We start from the raw sequence: 17094 nt of genomic DNA, 5'->3' as shown, positions 1-17094 counted from the left end.
ATACAGGCCCCAGAATAGGTTTTCAATGAGATATATAGGGCAAGACAAAGATGGTACTTTAAGGTGAGAGGAAAAAGTTTTTTTCTCTCTGAGCCATGTTAAGTCAGCCTACTTTTACAAAAACTGCCTGAATTCCTTTGGTAGGTTAGCTCTTTGCATCCACACATGTGGATTTCCAAAGGGTACCATGATGAGTTGACACATCCTTGCCCTATAACCAGTAAGATCACTTCTTTCCAGCAACATCAGAATTAGTACCACCCTCCCCCCCCCCCCCCCCCACAGGTCCCCAGGTCAGTTCCCATGCTCCACAATATACATACCATTTTAAACACATTTTTTTTCTCTGAAGCAGTTTATCCTTTTATGAAATTTGTCATCATTCAAATCTGTTTCATACCCTCATAAGTCTCTTTATTTCTTTGTTTACCAGTATGTCTATGGTAGAGGACAGCCTTAGTACAGGGATTGGGATTCTTATACGCAGAGATTTGTACTGGGCATTTGTACTCTAGGGATGGGACTTGTGCTAGCTTTCTACTGCTGTGTAATACCACAGTCTTAGTCACTTGTAACAACACACATTATTATCTCTCAGTTTTTGTGAAACAGGTGTCAGCTTAATTGGATTTCTGCTGAGGGTCTCACAAGACTGCAGTTTATTTGTCAGCCTGGTTGCATTCTCATCTGGGAGCTTGACTGGGGAAGAATCTGCTTCCAAGCTCATTCAAGTTGTTGGCAGAGTTCATTTTCTTCTGGCTATTGAAATCATGGTTGCTTGCTTCTTGAAGGCCTCTGGGGGGGGCTTGTCTGACCTCATGGAGGACCCTTGTCCATCTTTCAGTGTCTTTTACCTGATAAAATGAGGTCCATCCAGGGTAGTCTCCCTTTTGATTACCTCAAAGTCAACTGATTAAATAATCCTAATTAAAACAGAAACATTGCTTCATCTTTGCCTACTGTAATCCAGGGACTATTTATGCTATTACTTTGTCCATGATTTATTGGCCAGATGCCACTGATTCTGGCTGCACACAAGGGAAGATATTTATACATGGACATGACTCATTGGGATTTTACCGTCAGCTGTGTCTGCTACAAGTTCTTCCCAGTTCTAGTAGAATGTATTTTAAGGCAGATGATGACTAACTTCATCTGCCAATAGACTCTCAGTAGTTGGCTGTTCACCAACTATAACATTATTTTATTTGAATTTGAATAAGACATTTAAACATCTTCTTTGCATAGGACTATAATTAAGTAAGTAATTAATCAATCAAATATAAACTCTAAGATACTGTTTATAAAATGAGGCGTTTCTATTATATGAATAGATTTGTTTCATCAGTTTCCAGTGAGAGGCAAACTTTCTCTGTCATTAAATTCTAAAACAAATATCTCACATGTTACTTTGTTGCTAGGCATAATGACCAGCGTTCTCAACATTAATCAGGCCCAGTGTTTACTTGGCCTTTTAGAAAAGACAACACAGGTCTTATCTCATTTTATTTAAACAAAACCCAATAAAGTAGTTCTTATAATTATGGAACTGAAGCTTGACGAGGTTACAACACATACACAAATGTTTAGGACTATAAAACGTCTTAGAACAAAATTTAGAATCTACGTTTCTCTTCTCTAGATTCAGCATTCAAACACTCCTTCATTTCATTGTGCTATATATCTAACCAGTGAAGAAAATAAAGAAGTCATGAATACAGGTGTATAGACTTGAAAATAATAGCTTTACGAATGGATAAAAAGTAGTATATAAAAGAGTATATCACTTGAACTACATCATTATTAAACTAAAAGAGATCTAGAACCAATTCTTCATTATTTTAATATTCACTCAGTGCTGTTTCTCTGCCAGGCAGTGTACTGGTTCTGAGAATGCCAAGAACAAAGGTGTTACCCTTATTACTAATGCTGAACTTAACAATAGTCTAGAAGCTTGGAATTTGGAAACACATGATCCTGGGCTAGAATGATAGTTCTTCCACAAATTTTAGAGTTTTTATTAAGTTATATGACTTCTCCACACCTGTTTCTTCATATCTGATATGGATGAGACATTAGTAACCATCTCATATGATTATATGATTAGGAGAGATAATACAGGCAAAGTGCTTATTGTCCTGGCAATGACATGTTGATCAATAAATGTCATCTCTAGATAATGACACTGATGAGAATAATACTAATAATGATAAATTCAAGATTCACAGTCTAGCACTGTGTCATGGAAGCAGATAAGGAAAGATGACTAAAAAGCATAATGTAGGTCTATGGTATAAAACCGGTCCATAGATGTATTTTGTTGGACTAACAGAATTTACATATTTATGCAGAACAACAATGGACTGAACTCTTGAACTATGTAATGTCCCGTTTTTCATAGTCCACTTTCACATTGCTTAATTATTTTACTGTATCGACTTTGGACCTGTAAGCATTTCAAGAAATGACCCTTAAATGAGAAGAGCTTTGTAGGGTTTATTAGTGCCTGGAATTCTGGCATGATGAAAACAGAAACTTGTCCAAGGAAAGTATTCCTCCAATTGAAGAAATGTTATTTTATACAAGTATTTGAGGTAGTCTCTGAATCTTGTAACACTAGCATACCCCATAGCTGAGCTAAGAGAATGCCATGTAGGTGGTATCAAAATTGGTCAAGGCTAAAATTCTTTCTGTATCAAAAGTAGATATTAAGAGAAGTCACAGAAAGGTAGTATGGACAAAAAAAAATCAACTTCTGATTTTATAATATTTAGAAAAAAGCTCTTTTTACTCCAAAAATTGTGTTATTATATAGGGATATCACAAAATAGACTGAATTTAGAATAACAAAATATATCCTCATATCTATAAGTAATAACATTTATTTGAACAGTGGAAATACACTGACTTTTAAAATAGAAACTCTATGAACACAAAGGACTAATATGTCATTGGTATTCCTCAAAAAGATATGAAACAAATTCATACTTAGGGCATGGTATATACTGGTTATCAAAAAATCTGTGAATCATCCCATTCTTAAGATTTCACATACTCTTATGGTTAAGATTATATATATATTTATATTTATATATATATTTATATATATAGTTGTGTTATTTGTAGTAATGCATTCATTTGGTTTATAAAATAACTTGTACAAACCTATAAACCTTCATGGACAATACTGAAATGTAAATTTAGAATATTTTATATGCCATTTGAAATCTACAAATGTCTTTCCCATGTGAAAAATTTGATGTAGATAACATTAACAAATAATGTAACACTGAAATTGTAATGTTGCTATATTACTTGTTCTAGCAAGTCTTACAAGAACCTTGTCAGCTGGTTGGAAAAGTGATGAGAAATCTGCCCCATTAAAAGTTGGGGAGAGGGTAGACTATAATTATTTATAAATGTGAATTTAAATGCACCTGTCCCTTTGTAACACCAAATGACTTAGTCTGAAACATGAAAATATAGCAGTTTAATTAACAGCTTGAGCAATACTACTAATGCCATAAGTTTAAATATAAACTGCCTTCGTGGTTTAAAAATGGATTATCTCCTGTAATCCTCATAGCCTCCTCTAAGGACAGCAAGTTGAAAAATTATATTGAATGTTTTGACAGTTTTTGACAGTGTCATTATCATTAAAGTCATACAAAAATACATGTGTTGGAAAGGAAAATTGGTAGTTTGTTGGTACAGGTGAAAAAAACTTCCTTATATACTTATATACCTAAGATGTTGATTGGGTCATCCCCAAAGAAATCATTGTAAGGTGCTCATAATTAGCCATTGATTCTCCTGGATGTGTAGAATTAATTAAGACTGTATTAATAGGTATCTATGCGACTACCGATCATAACTGTGTTGGGTAAAATACAAAGGAAAGGGAAAAAGACCACAAACATATTTGGTTTCTTCACCATTTTGCTGAAGGTCAGCTCAAAATCGTTATGTGAAAATCTGTATAATGATTAATGTGTTTAGTCCTTAAAATTAGGTTGACACTGCTGATTTAAATTGTGTGCTTAATTAATAAATAATTAATTTCCTGCACATTTTCAAAGTTATTTGAGATAGCATATCAGCATGCATATGGAGTATGTAAATTACAAATAAAAATCGGTACACTAATGCTATCTTTTCTCCATACAGTGCCTTCCAAAATGCTCTGTCCTTCTTTCTTGTCCTTTAATGATATTTTGGACATATTTTTTTAATACTCTGGCCACTATCTGTTACAAAATAACTTTATAAAATGTTCAGTCCATTAGAAAACGTCAAACTTGAAATAAAAAGAAATCGATTTCCGCCGCTCCCCCAGTCTTTACCCCTCTCATTTCTCCTTCCCTCCTCCCTTCCACATTCTCCACCCTTGTAGCACAGACATGAGCTGGGACCCTACTTCCTTGGAGTGGAGAGTTGTGTGGTCTCATATGCTTTTTCCAAGATTGGTACTGAGGAGGAACAGCCATGGCGCTAGCAGCCATTTTATGGAAATAAGGCACATATTTATGTTGTGGGGTATTCAGAACTTTGTTATGGTTTAATCCATTTCCATCACAAGTCTCTGAGGATGTGGAGGCCCTGTTCATATGATGTGTATTGATTTCATGAGGTGATGGGTTCAGATTCAGGGTGACATTATACACCAACTTTCTTTTTGTAGCAATATACTCTAGGTAGGTGATATAACCTCAGATTAAAATTCAGAAAAATTATTTTCATGCATGTGTGTATGGGTGTGACCATTTGGCATCTTTCTGAGGGTCTGGATTATCACAGAATTTATATTTCTCTGTAAGTTGATTCACTGAGTTTTGAAATATTAGTCATACTGGCTGCTCTAGTTCTCTCTGAGTGAATCAGAGCTCAGATGAGCATGAATAAAACCCATGAGCTTATCCCCACAGAGATAGGGTGTGGTGGTGAATTTTGGGGTAGGGTGGAAGAAGACTCGTGGATAAACATGTTTTAGTGCTTTTTGTTCCTGGAACCATACTAATATTAATTATTGTATTTTGCAAGAGTTGTAATAACGTATCTATATTGGTAGCATAATTAAAATAATATGCTATGGCTTGAAATGTGTATTTAGGTAAACAATTTAATTACAATAAGTACATATGTTTTATATATGACATTACTTGTATATCACATTTAGTATTTGCTATTCTAATTAAATCACATGGATTATTATGCCATTCATAAAATTAGCAAGCAAGTCACCATTGGATAGCTTATATCCCAAGACTTTGTTTATATAAAACCTTTGAGGTGCATATCAAATACTGTTTATTCCATGATGTTTCCAAAAAGATGTAAAAAGATGGATGGGTAAATAAGTGTGAGTATAGACATCACATTTTTCTTCACACTTTATGAGTTCTTTCGTCTTTTTATTTATCTTTTATCTGTTTATCTGATTCAAGCCAATTTACCCTAAACCTCATATTGGATATATTTCCAGATTATAAAGATGAGGTTACACAGGTCCTGCTAACTACTCTGACCTGTCATTTGAAAAAGAGAACAAGAACTATCATATAGGTGGCAAGAAGTGAAATAAAATTCTGATTTTCATGTAATATTGATTTCATTACTCTTTTTAAATGATTAAATATCAAATCACATTATGGGAATGCTTTCTTAGAGGGTTGGATGGTCTGAGAGTACGTTTTTTATGACCTAAGTCCATGCCGAGACAGCCTATTAACTAGAATGGCTATGTAGTTTGTTGTGCAAACCAGACACCTTTAGGAGTGGAAAGGGATAGCATTAACCATCAGTCGGGACAACGGGTAAAACAAGACTGCCCTGGGAAACCCAGTATGTAGGCAACCTACTGAGAAACCCCACACCCAGGCCTTTCTGCCCCTTCCCCCTTTCTTGATGCCAGGGAGGTGCTCTAAACATCCAAGCTTTAGTTTTGTCTTTGCACGTCTAGTGTCCTCCTCCTGTCTTTCTTTATCTGACAGGATTTAGCTGGGTGGTTTCTGCCTTCAGAATTCCTCTCCTTGTCCTTCCCCCTCTGGCACCCCTTGAAATTGGCTTAGACTGGCTGCCTCGCTTGGGCATTGAGGCTGAATTGAGCAGCCACTAAAGGCCTGCTGGGGTTTCCTTGGGGCTAAGTTTTGTAAGGACACATTTCCTTCTTGACAGGATAATAATTTGATTATACTGATTATATGTTCTTCACACACAGTTCCCCAGTCCAGGCTGATTGCTCTCAGAGTTTTATTATAGAAATGCCTTGAGGTATCGTTAGTTTTGTAGAGAGAAAGCGCTTTATGTGTTTCCGGAGCACTGGTTTTTGTTTTTTGAAAGCAGTGGCCTAGAACCCTGATCCACAGGTTTATGCCTTAAACAATGAGAAGTGATTTCCCACCAAATTCTACAAAGATGCCACTGGCTGAAGAAGAGGGAAGAGTACAAGGGGAAGAGTTAGAAATTAGTGGGATCTCTGAAAATAGGCCCGATCCCTGTTACCCTTGCATAGGGTCCTTGATATACAGTTGAAAGATGTAGGTACCATTGTCGATTCAAAGGCAGAGGGAATGTAATCCATTTCCCAGATGGTGTCTGGGAAAACAATGTGTTCTCACCGTCATTAAGTCCAACATGCCATGGTGGTGTTAAAATATATAAGGTGGCATTACATAACAAAGCAGTAGGTTCAGAATCAAACCCCCAAGTCTCATGCAGCCCCTGAGAGCTGTCATACATCAATCTAATTCTCCATGGTCCTCAAAGGGGCAAAGAGGTAACCCAGAGATGCCAGTGAACCTTGGGAGACCTTGAGGTGTCCTGAGGACACTGATGGTCCTGTAAGGAGAGAGGTTGGGGGACAGACTGGGATGTAGATTTCTCAGTGGGAACAGGCAGGGTAGCTGCCTCTGTCTGGGGAAGAGAGATGATTCCCTGAGTACCTGACACTCCTATACTCAAATGCCACCCCCCACCTGTCATCTTGAGGTGGATAAAACACAGAAATGACTCTTAATTTGCATCAATGACATTTGCCAGTAGTTGACTAAATTCAGGACTGAAATATAGATTATATTGAGTTAATAAAAGCAGTAACAGAAGTTATATTTTCTGTACATGTGGCTGTAGTACATGAATATTAAGCAGCTTCTCAAATTGAGAGAGAAAGAGCAAGAACTAGCAGATACATATAGCTATAATTTGCCTAGATTTGTGTTTGCTACTTCACACATGTTATCTAATTTATCTTTCATAATAACTCATCTATTTAGAGTCTTATTCTGAATTGCCACAGAAGTATGGCTTTATTCCAAGTCTTACATGCACATAGTTTATTTTGTGATGTAATCCTAAGGAAGACATGCAGGGGGCTGGAAAAAATGAGTCAGGGAAGGAGAGGAACCGAGCCAAAAGTGTCTTGTAGAGCTGGCCCTTGATGTGGGCAATAGGGGCTTGTTGGAGTTGGGCATTTGAGGAGTCATGGAGAAAGTTCTTCATGTTTGTGCCCCAAGAGCCTGAAGATGGGATCCTTTGTCCATCAGTTCATATGCATGATTGTCACCAGTTCTATGCTCCCTTGCACTTCTAAGTTTGTACTCATGTCTGATTGACTGAATTGGTTCCACGGTGATGCTCACAAGACTGGCAGACAATCCTGGGACAGAAAGTGGGATATTTGCAGAGCAACTGAGGCAAGACTCTTCTTAGGTGAGCACAGGTGGTCGCCCCAGCAAGAGCCATAATAAAGTTAGGTGTAGAGGATGTAAGGTGTGGCACAGAAGTCCCTTAGGTCCAGGGCCAACTTTGTGAGGGCCTGACCACTGAGTAGCACAGGATCTCATGCTTCCTTTTGGGGCTTCATGCTCTGTGGACACTGTACTGAAATTTTTATACATTTTATTTTTCAATTTGTGTTTTGTAAGTGAAGCTGGGTAGGACAGTGGAGCACGCTTTGGAGCTAAGAGTTCCATCTCCCACTGCCTCCCTGCTGCCACAGCCTGTGCTGATGGCTGCCTGGGATGTTGGTGGCCTCTGCTAGCCCTCACAGCCATGAGACCACAGCTGCCCCCTGCATGGGGCAATGACCAGGCTATATTGGTAAGTGGAGGTGGGAGGTCCACATTCTACGACTGCTGTCTATCCCAGTGGCGTGGGCACAGAGAGAACGAGAAACAGGCATACTTCATAATGTCTTGGAAGTCAACAAGGTGGCAGTAGTGCCATAGGGCATTCAGCAGTAGATTTGACAAGGGCTAGTGCATATCCCCATCCAGGTACCAAGCACATCTCAGCATGGAGGTTGCTACCATTGGGGGTTCATCCATTTGCAGTAGATTGGGGCAGTGGTACCAAGGGAAGGGGAGATTGACTTCCCTACTCTCTGGGGTCTACATTTTCATTTTTGCTCTGGATCCTGCAATTAAGGAGGAACAGTATACAACTAGGTTTAAATGTGCTTAAAGTCACAGGTATTAAGTGGCAAAGATTCTAGTCCTGCCGTGTCTTACTCTGAGGCTGTGTTCTGCTTACACCTCTCTGCTCGCAGTACTATATATATTCACCTGTAGTCACCCTCAGCCAGCAGCACATCGGTCTAATAAAGTAAACTCCCTAGAAGGTAGTCAAACAGTGAAACCAGGGAACAAAATTGGTATATGGTCTCAAGGCAAAGAAAACACAGGGATAAAGCAGGTTCTGATGTGTTTCATGGATGAGGTCTCTTTTTAAAGAAATTCTTACGGAAACTATGGTGGTACCCTGGATAGGTTAAGTGCAAGCAAGGGTATCTGCCTTTGAGGCCAGTATCATTTGGCCTCATGGTGGCCATTGGTAAAATGTGCCATCATCCTCAGCCTCTGGTGATATAGTGCACCGTATTGTTGGGGTGATTTTTGGATCGTATTCCTGTATTTTGCACTATATTTTATCATTTATTTGCTTGCCTTGACTTAATGTATACCACAGCTGTTGGAAAATAAATGATCAAGAATAACTAACACAGTTTCTCTGTTTTATGAGCATAAAATGGTATATTTGAGGCCTTTCCCAGTTGGTAACAATAATGGTTTGGTTTAATGTAATTAAAAACTGGACCCAATTAGGTTTGAAAAGTTCATCGAACTTTAATTCCACTTCCTCACAACATAGACAATAATTTTTGTTAAATCTGCCTATTTCTGATAAACGTAGATTTCTCATACAATATGTGTTAGGGAAAAAATCAACACAGCAACAAAGAATATTATCTGGATTTGTTATGTGCCCTCATCTGTAGTGGTATTGGTATTAGTTTATTGATTCAGTACTTGACTTATCAAACAGTTCCATAAAGGAATTCATGACTAGTCTAAATGGCTTACCTATTCTATTCCAGTGAGTATTTTATATTTGAATAGATATTATTTATGCATTAAAAATATAAAGCCATAGAGAATAATACAAGTAATTGCTAACTTACTGCAAATTTTGTACTCTCAATAACACTGGAAATCATGTGACACTATTGTAGTGAGATTAATACCACATCACTTATTATTTGACATAATTTGAAGTGTTTGAATATTCTTATTTTCTACATAAATCATTCTGAGAAAAAATTATTTCATTCTTGAATTTGGGTCCCTTTAACTGAGCAAATAAATTTTTTTCTTATATAGAATTTTACTTCCCTTAACTAAAGTATAAAATGTGACATTGAGTCTGCAGTCTTTAGGCTTACTCAAGAGCCATTTGGGGAAGTTGCCTTAGTAACAAATATCCTATTCTTGTTAGGATGCATTAGTTAAGATTGTCAGATACTTCAATTTATGCACCAATGTTTATCATGAAGTATATCATAATTTGGCATGCAGTAATATTTAAATTTCAAGACCCTAAAGCTACTTCCGCAGTAGCTTGATTTATATGACATAAAGCATGTTCATAAGATCCATTCCATGTCAAATATACATCATCATTTTATATTGAAGAAACTAAGACTCAGAGAAATTAATTTCCTTGTCTAAGGTCACATTGCTTATAAGTAGTAGAATAACTCCATAAACTCTAATCTTAAACCACATGGCTTACGTTTTTTATTTTACTTATATTATGCTTTCTTTGTTGTATGGTCAGTGACTTAATTTGTCTAAATGTTCTAAACTGGGGCTAATTGTTTTATTAGTTTTCAGGAGAAGAAATTGGGCTTGTTGCTCCTTTAATAACCTTCAAACCCATCATCCCAACTTTGAGCCCAAACAAATTCATAAGGCTCTACCATTGGGAAGATGGGCAATCTATCACCACAGGAATTGAGAGTGCAAATTACATATGTGCCCAGTCTTGTTATATTTTCTTTTTGGAAGATTGCTTACAATTTTTCTATATCATGGGTAGGACACACTATCATCTCAGGTGTATCAAGTTTTAGGGCAATACTTCTTAAAAACTTCGTATGCATTAGAATCCCCTGTAGAAGCTGTTAAAACACAGATCCCTGGTGCCATCACCACATATCCACTAACTCTGGGAATTTGCATTTACCACCAGCTGCCAGTTGAAGCTGAGGCTGCTGGTCTCCAGAACAAAATTTCAACAATATTGTTCTAAAATATGTATACCACCTTGTTACCTTTTATGACTTTTTGATCTGAGAAATGTCATGACCCCACTTAGAATGTTTATTGAAACAAAGTGAACGCTTCAAAGAATTATTAGGGACTGTCTTTTGCTGTGAGCATTTCCTTTGCTATAACTAAACAAATACAAGTCCTCTCAAGGATAAAAATAAATAAAATGAATAACTTTGCCTTTTCCACCCTTATCTCCTGAATCCTTTCTTTTGTCTAAAAACCACCTGGAAAATGTCTCAAGTGAGTTATCAGTTTGAAAGAGATAAGGTTGTTTTTCTTTGTTCCAAACCTGGCTTTCCAAATAGAGTAACTTCTTAATCTACATAATAGTCGATAAACTCTTATTTGCTTTAATGACATTAAGTCAGCATACAATTTTATCCTTTGTAGCAAAAAAGGAGAGTAATCATTAAATCATTACTACTGGAAAACATTGTTTTCTTAAGGATCAAGCACAGCTGGGGCTGTATGCTACCTCAAGCACCAGATGCTCCATTTGCTGGCATTTATTTTAGAATTATTTATGCACATGGCTGGGTAAGCAGAAGGGTGGGGAGGTGCCAAACGTTCATATCATTTCAAAATTTGTTAGTTTTCATAAATCAATCATTTAAATGGCTTAAAATAGTGAAAAAAGTAAAACAAAAAATGTAAAGAGGCAAAAGATCTTCCTGCCGCTTCCTTGCCACTCTCACCCAACAAGGAAATAGTGTAAATTTCCTTTCAAAGATGTTTATGCATAAATAATAACTATATATGCATAGTCCATTCCACTTTTTAAAACCACAGGTAGCATCAACATATACACTATTCTGATACTTCTTATATGCTTTTAACAATGTATCTTAGAGAATCATTTTTTCACACATAAAGAGCTGCCTACTGTTCCACTGCATGAACCTGTCATAATCCCTTTAGTCAGGCACCTCTTGGTGGACGTTAACAGGTATATGGTAACAGGCAAACATTTGCTGGAACAAAACATTTCCATTTAGCATGTTGTTAAAAAATGTTTAATTTTTTACAGATTATGTAATTGAATTTACTATGTATTGATTTTTTTACAGATTTACTATGTAATTGAATCTTGTCAAAGAATAATCCCCATATGACATCAAAATAATACACTGCCCACAGTTTGTTCTTATTTTAAAATTTTCAGTGATATAATTTCATCTGCTGGGTAAATTCCTAGAAGTAGAATTTATTAGTCAACAAACATAAGCTTTACAATTTTGGTAGAAATCAATCAACACATTTCTCTCAAGAGAAGTATGACAGTTTGAGATTATTTATGAATCCAAAAAAGAAAAGAATTATGTTTGTAAACTAATCTGTTCCTCTGGGTGTGATACACTTTGATTGTGTAAAATTCAATGAGGGATCGCTGATTAATTGATAAATTGATAAAATCAATTTAGGGTTTCTGAATGGGCTATGTCAGTAATGCATAACTCAGATTGGGTCCCTTCACCCTTGCTGGGGTCCAATATAAACAGACACTCAAGAGACATAAGAAAACACACTGAGGAGAGAACTTTATCATTTTGATCCTGTCATGTGACAGAAAGGAGAAGGCTCAAACAGCTAAAGCCGCAGGGAGAGATGGACCATTTGCCTGATGCCTTACCGCTGACCTTGGGAAGAGAGACACGGATATAGAAAGCCCAGAGGGGAAGGCTGAAATCCCGCAAAGCTCACCCACCATCTTGCTTCAACACATGGCAGCTGACTGGTGAGAAAGCACCTCTCATGATACCTTAAATAGGACTTTCCACAGCCTTGGGACTGTAAGCTTTACCCCAAATAAATACCCTTTATAAAAGCCAACAGATTGCTGGTACTTTGCATCTGTACCCCTTTGGCTGACTAATACATGAAGTGACATAGTTTCCATAACCATAAGTATTGTGTAAAAATGTACTCCTTCCCACTTGCTAAATTAGTCATCAGATCTTTGGATTTTTAAACAATCTACTGGGTTAGAAATTGCATCTCGATGTAGTTTTAAGTTTCATGTCTCTTATTATGAGTGAAGAAGATTTTCTTAATATGTTTAAAAGCCTATGTTTTCTTCCCTTTGAATTGCCTATTCATATATATAATTCCCAATTTTGGGGGGTAGAGTTATTGATATGTAGGAGTCTTTTTTTTTTATTTGTTTATTTTTTAAGATTTATTTTATTTATTTCTCTCCTCATCCCCCCGTTGTCTGCTTTCTGTGTCCATTCACTCTGTGTTCTGCGTCTGCTTGCATTGTCCAGCAGCACTGGGAAACTGTGTCTCTTTTTTTGTTGCATCATCATGCTGAATCAGCTCAACATGTGTATGGCACCACTCCTGGGCATGCTGAGCTTTTTTCATGCAGGGCAGCTCTCCTTGCAGGGCTTACTCCTTGTGCGTGGGGCACCCCCACGTAGGGGGTGCGTGGCACGGCACTCCTTGCACGCAGCAGCACTGAGCATGGGCCAGCTCACCACATGGGTCAGGAGGCCCTGGGGATTGAACCCTGGACCCTCCATATGGTAGACGGATGCTGTATCAGTTGAGCCATGTCCACTTCCCAGGAGTCTTTTTTTAATATTAGGGAGATTAGTGATTTGCTTCCTTTGCTTATAATGGGCATGCTATGTAGAAATTTTCATTTTTTATGAATTGGTTTTAATAACCCTTTATTTTATGATGTTGTGTGTTAACAAAAAAGTAACATTAACATTACACTTTTGTACATTAAAGGGGTCAGCATGGCATTTGCCCAGATTATCTGGTTTACTATAATTCAAAACTCTTCCCTCCCATGATTAGATAGCTTTCAGTGCATCAGCTGTTTATTTGTGTGTCTGTGTGCAGTCTTGCTTTCTCTGCTTTGCTGAACCATATCAGGTCCAGGAAGATTTTGCTGCAAACTTGACATTCCCCAGTTTCCATTGTAGACAACGTTTTACATCTGAGATTTTTGCTCAAATCTACCACCAGTGATTCCACTTGCTTTGGGGATCTATGGCAATACTTTCATGTCTCTGCTACCTTCAGTGTACCATAATAAAAACTACTACTTTGGCTCCTGTAGTTTTTGGCAGCCCTTACATATATTTTAGATTCTAGAGATAACACATCTTTCATAGTTTATGGAAAAAGGTGTTGGCAATATCCCCCCACCATGTTGTTGAACTTACTGCTTTTTAATGAAATTCGGTCAGCTATGGAGGGACTGCGGATATAAACATCCAATTTCAGACTAGAAATAGCTGTGACATTTGTAAAGTTGCGTGTTTTGATGGTCTTTAAGGCCATTGCTTGTCACTGATTATTGGAAAATAATGCATATATTCTGTTTAGCCTAAATGGATTTATAGAGACCCTTTGTTCAAGTTCTCACTTTAAAAATAAATTATTGGATGAGGAATAGAATATGGGTCTTCACAAATATGAACAGGATCACTCAGTAGGATTTTCAATAGGGATATGGGAAAGGGATCTTTGTCACCCCTCTAATTTACCACCAAACCAAGAATATTGTAGTATGTCATGGCTTGCACTGTCCATGATGAATACATAAAGATTGAAATCTAGGGCAGGAAATAGGAAACAGAAGATATAAAAGGAGAGCTTCGAAATAGTATTCATGTGAACACGAGACAGAAGGACCTCAAGAGCTCAAAACCTTCCTATTTGGATTCTCACAGGTATATGCACACATGTACGTCCACAGGACCACCTTTGCAGCCAGATGCCTCACAGCTGTTCGATTGCTGTTCTCCCCAAAGAAAACAATGAGAATGATTATTGTTTCAATGGTAATGATGACACTATCATTACTAATTGCATATGAGAGATTGATACAGGCTAGACACTGTGAGAGAGAAGTCCTGTAGTCATTTTACTAGTCCTACTAAGTAGTAGGTTATTAACCATGCTGATAAAAGCACTCCATAAATAGACTGCCTTTTTTATAACATTAACACAGAATGACTTGTGTTAATAACAGCTAATAAGCTAAAACTTGGGATTTCTTTTGGGTTTGAATTTGTAGGTTTTAAATTAATCTTTTGAACCAAGAAAGGATTACTGTCCTCTGATTTAAAAGGGGTATGTTTTTTTAATAATAAAGAGTCTATATGCTCATCAGTAAGATATTGGGTAGATGTATGGTACATTCTTACTATTGTGGAATATGTAATAGTTAAAAATTTTAGGTCTATAGAAGATCCAAAATGTATCCATTATTAAACAAAAATTATTAGAGAATACAATTATAACATGAGCACATTTGTGCAAAAAAGTATCAATTTAGCTTTCTTCATTTATCCTCTGTTTATTGATATATAAGTTGTTCATTATATCCCTAGGAAAACTGCAAACTAACTTTGATATATGGAAAGTAGAACTTGGAGTCGGGGAAGAAGGGAGATATTTTGCTTTTCTTTTCTGCAATCTTTTTTTTTTTTTATCATGAACAGGAAATTCTTTTTTTTATAAAATAAACAAATATTTAGTCCATCCTCATAATAAATGTTTTAAGATGAAAATCTAGACCTAGAGATCATACTTTTACTCCTTTTGAAAAATGCATATAAAAGTCTTCTGAATAGTCCCAATAAAAATATATCAGCTGAAAAGCCTTCATTGTTATAGGACAACAATATAGTGATTATATTCAGTGTAGCAATTCTCACCATAAAAATATCAGCAAGTTATCTGACTATACTCTGGAGGACATTTTACAGTTTCATTTTTCAATTCCCCACTAAGATCCAACCAAGTTAGACCTTACTAGCCAGCAAGAGTTAATTGGAATGTCTACAGGGACTTTATTACAAGCAGGAGACTCTTCCTTATATTCAATCTTTTGAATGATTATATGATGAAAACATATTGCCTACTTTGTGTCTTAATTGCTAAAAGCTGTAAAATAGCATGAACAGGATAACGCAATAATTGGAAATACGTACATAGAATTGCAAATAAAAACTTAATGAGATTTTAGATAGTAAAAGTAAAAATCATTGCATTCTATGACCCCTCCTCAAAATGTTATATATTTAATATACACATCATTATATTTAAATCTCAAAATTTTAGTAATGCCTTGAAAATATTAGGGTCGCTTTTTCTTTTATGGGTCTGAGACACTGATAGCAAAATTGGTGTTGAACATCATTTTCAATCTCCAGCCTTCTTTCTGTGCAATCTCTCTATGTACACCTAATGAACAGATTGAAAGAAAATTTCTCTGCCATTTAAAAAAACCTACCTAAGTGGAGATTTTTTTCTAGAGTTTATCCTAGTTTCAAGGACAAAATAATCAGGCTCATTAAAAAAGGTAAGCTTCTCATTTTATTAAAGCTCTTTTACATTTGAATATACATGATTTTGATTTTTCTTAGCTTATGGAATGCAAGAAAATGGTAGTATAATAAAAATCATATTTATTCTAAATATTATGTGCAGTAGATTATCACAGAACATACATTTGCTTCATAATTTTGGGGTAGTGAACTAGATAAAATAAAGAAAAAATATTTTTGTTTTTATCTTTAAATTGTGTGTATAGAAAACAAAATGAAACAGGTAATATGTAATAAAAATAAATATGATCCAAATATTGAATAAGCAAAAACTTAGTCTTATTAATACCTTTCAAGTGCTTGCTATAAATCAGAAAGAATACGGAGCATTTATCTTCTCTTAGCTCCTTTAATTCTAACCACAACTTATGGGATAGGTACTGCTGTCATACATTTTAACATCCAGGGAGCTGAAACTCTGAGATGTTAAGTACCACATCTCAGCAAGAAAACAGAAGCATAATGAATTCTGTTCAAATCCAATGCTTAGAAAGACTTTAGCTCAAACAGCTGCCTTCAGGTCTCATCTTTCCTAACTTAAGGCAAGTTGGTTCAATGCTATGAGTTAACTGGCAAATGGTTACCAAACAAGTTGATTAAATATAATAGTGGTTTTAAGAATCTACTCCAGTATTTAGAGTATAGTAAATATTTCCAAAATGCTTATTCCTGTATCTCACTTTATAAATACTCATTAAAATAATTCAATGCAAAGGGTAGGATGATGTTATCTGGGTCTGTTAAAAATAATACATTGATTCAATTGGTTGTCCACTCCTCTCCAAATGATATCCCATCTACTCCACACCCCGCCATAATAACACTCGACTTTTCTTCTATTTCTTTTACTGGCTCCTGATTCTGAAAATATTCAGTGCCCAGGGCTAAGACCCAGCCTTTCTGAGCTTCTTTATCTCCATTTCTCCCTATATGATCTTAGATCCCCAAAGCTTTACTCATCTGTTCTGGAGCTCACATTACATTTACTAAAATGTAATGTGAGAGCAAGAATATCTTCTGTTTTGTTTATCAAGTACGTCTTCCCTATCTGTCTTTATGCCTTTGTCCTGACCTCTCTATTGACCTCTAGAATAGCTTATTTATATGCCCACTCAACATCTCCTTTCCACTGCATT

At 36.3% G+C, this 17094-nt stretch overlaps 1 protein-coding gene and 1 pseudogene across 5 annotated transcripts in view; one reads left to right on the top strand and one right to left on the bottom strand.

Moving 5' to 3' along the window:
* LOC101415130 (UV excision repair protein RAD23 homolog B pseudogene) overlaps nt 1-13904 on the bottom strand; it is a 40095-nt pseudogene extending 26191 nt beyond the window's left edge.
* The window catches only part of CDH18 (cadherin 18), a 1139369-nt gene that overhangs the window by 706304 nt on the left and 415971 nt on the right, over nt 1-17094 (top strand). The window lies entirely within an intron of this gene.

Source organism: Dasypus novemcinctus, chromosome 2 (genome assembly GCF_030445035.2).
Source record: "Dasypus novemcinctus isolate mDasNov1 chromosome 2, mDasNov1.1.hap2, whole genome shotgun sequence".
Classification (NCBI taxonomy): Eukaryota; Metazoa; Chordata; class Mammalia; order Cingulata; family Dasypodidae; genus Dasypus; species Dasypus novemcinctus.
Note: the sequence above shows the minus strand (reverse complement) of the source record. Positions and strands in the feature narration are given on the sequence as shown.